The following is a 3,099-nucleotide window of genomic DNA, read 5'->3' as shown; positions in this document are numbered from 1 at the left end:
GTTATCTTTTATTTTGGCGCCGTAGACGGGCCATGAGTGTTTGGATGATGTAATGTTATTTATGTAATTGATTGACGTGGCGAGTGTAAGCCAACTATGTTATCTCCCCTTTATGATTTATATTACATGGGATGTTGTGAAGATTGCCTAACTTGCGACATATGCCTTCAATGCGGTTATGCCTCTAAGTCGTGCCTCGACACGTGGGAGATATAGTCGCATCGAGGGTGTTACATGGGCATCCACTGCCGTGTCTTCCCTGGCTCCGCGTCGTCCCCTTCCTAGGCCTCGCCGTCGTCCACCGCCCTGGTGTTCTCGGCGCGGCATGGTCAACATGGTCAAGGAACGGCTTCCTTCGGACGTGGACTGTACGTGGATAGGCTGACAGGTGGGTCCGCGGCCGCAACAAGGAAGTGCCTCCTTATTACGTGCAAAATAATTATTCCTCCACCTGACAGCGGGGGACCCACCGGACGGGCCACCGTATTTCGTGAAAAAACGTTTCCCCCTGACTGCTGGGACCCACCAGCTACATCTCCGCACGCAAGGAAGTGCGTCCGGGCAAAAAAATGATTCACCCCCTGACTGCTGGGACCCACCAGCTACATCTTCGCACGCAAGGAAGTGCCTGACAGTCGGGACCCACCCGGTCGAAGTGTATGCATCATTGTTATTCTGGTCGCGAATGTGTACGTACATACTGGTCGATGTAGAGGCGCGCATGTGTCGTAGTAGAGGCGCACACGTAGCATGTACACGTACGTACAACAGCCAGTGTGCAAGAAAGAAAATACGACCACGTACGTACATATGGGTAGGGTCACGAACGCCTACTCGCGCATACGTACGACCAGGGCTCGTGTACATGGCTGGGTCGGAACGGAGAACAACATCGTCGTCGTGTTCATGGGGAGCCAACCGGCTGGGTTGGAACGGAATGTGTCGTCGTGTTCATCGGGAGGGCTTGGACGGAACAACCGATGGAAACGAGGCCTAGCATACCGCAGAACAGAGGAAATGGCCTTGTGTTCGACCGGCCATGTTCGAAACGGGATCCTGTTCATCGGGAGGGGTCTGGCATACCGCAAAACGGAGGAAATGAACCTCCTATGGTCGAAACGGGGGTCCTGTTGATCGGGAGGGGTGCGGCGTACCGCGAAACAGAGGAAACAGACTTGTGTTGGAGCGCTACGGTCGAAACGGGGGTCCTGTTCACCGGGAGGGTGTGGCCTACCGCAAAACGGGACTCCACGGGGTACTATTCATCTCCACCGTCGACCCCCTCCAGCCTCCACGAGCGACTGTTCATCCACTGGCTCCTGTTCATCCAGCCTCCACCGCGTGCTACTCCACTGGCTACTGTTCAACCAGCCCTCTCCACGGGCTCCTGTTCAACCACCCCTCCACGGGCTACTGTTCATCCTGCCCTACACCGTCTACTGTTCATCCTGCCCTCCACCGTCTACTGTTCATCCTGCCCTACACGGGGTGGTCCTGTTCATCCAGCCCCAACCGGCTCGATCAATCGGGGTCCTATTCATCCAGAGGCAATACCACGGGGTCTTGTTCATCCATCCCCACCGGGAACTGTTCATCCAAACCCCCCAGCAACACTCACTGTTCATCCAGAGGCAGCATCGATCGGGTTCAGTTAACAGCCATCGATCGATCGCTCAGGTTCAGTAACGCGTAGCCTATAGTGTAATCGCTCGGGTTCAGTTAGAGCCCAACGCCTCGCTCAGGTTCAGTTAGAGCCCAACGCCTCGCACCCATGCGCATGCGTGTACGAGAGAAACGCGCATTGCTCGGCCCCGACCACCCACCGTAACCGGGAACACCCCGATATTTTCCTTGCCCTCGCTTCTACCATAGTTTTTTCCGTCATGGACGGCCCAAAGAATGTCATGCAACTGCGTCTCCGGCCCGCCCAGGACGAAAAGCCCATTTTCTGTCATGATTTTTTGTCATAGAAGTAGGACCCCACCACATCTATGATGATACCGGGTTTTGTCACAATTATTGTCATAGAAGTGTCATAGGTATGACAATTTTTTTTGTTCGGCCCAAAATGTCATGGATGTGTCTTTTTGTGTAGTGTCCCCAGTCGAATGGACAAGCTGAAAGAGCAAACGGATTGATTCTCAAAGGACTGAAACCCCGATTGATGCGCGATCTCAAGCATGCGGCAGGCGCCTGGGTCGATGAACTTCCATCGGTGCTTTGGGGATTGAGGACAACTCCTAACCAGTCGACTGGCCGAACTCCATTCTTCTTGGTCTATGGAGTTGAAGCTGTACTTCCGAGTGACCTGCTTCACAATGCACCCGAGTCGAGCTTTTCTCAGAAGATGAAGCAGAACAGGCTCGGCAAGACGCAATTGATCTCCTGGAATAGGAAAGATAGATGGCCCTGATTCGGTCGACCATTTATCAGCAAGACCCGCGTTGATTCCACGCCAGAAATGTGAGGGGTCGAGCATTTCAAGAGGGAGACTTGGTTCTTCGAGTGGATCAGCAGAAACCACACAAGCTCGCTCCTGCTTGGGAAGGCCCCTTCATTGTCACCAGAGTGCTCCACAACGGAGCATACCACTTTTACAATGTCGAGCACAAGAAAGACGAGCCACGCGCTTGGAATATGGAGCTGCTCCGCCCCTTGTACACTTAAGCTTTCAGACTGTTGAGATGTAATAAGAAATACCTTCCAGTTTGATTATTAAATACACAATTTTTTACAGTCTCATAAATGATTGTTGTTCCTTTTTTATTTTCTAAGCCCCCCAGTGGGTGGCTTAGCTCCGAACCCGTTTCGCCTAAGTTCGAAAAATCCTACCGAGTGGTGAGCAAGCCTCTCACTCGGGAGCTTAGCTGCGAATCTGCTTCGCCTAAGTTTAAAAAATCCTACCGAGTGGTGAGCAAACCTCTCACTCAGAGGCTTAGCTGCGAATCCATTTCGCCTAAGTTTAAAAAAATATATCCTACTGAGTGGTGAGCAAGCCTCTCACTGAGGGCTTAGTTGTAGTCCAGTACTCGCCTAAGTTTAAAAAAATCCTACCGAGTGGTGAGCAAGCCTCTCACTTGGCGGCTTAGCTGCAGTCCA

Source organism: Triticum dicoccoides, chromosome 7A (assembly GCF_002162155.2).
Source record: "Triticum dicoccoides isolate Atlit2015 ecotype Zavitan chromosome 7A, WEW_v2.0, whole genome shotgun sequence".
Lineage (NCBI taxonomy): Eukaryota > Viridiplantae > Streptophyta > Magnoliopsida > Poales > Poaceae > Triticum > Triticum dicoccoides.
Note: the sequence above shows the minus strand (reverse complement) of the source record.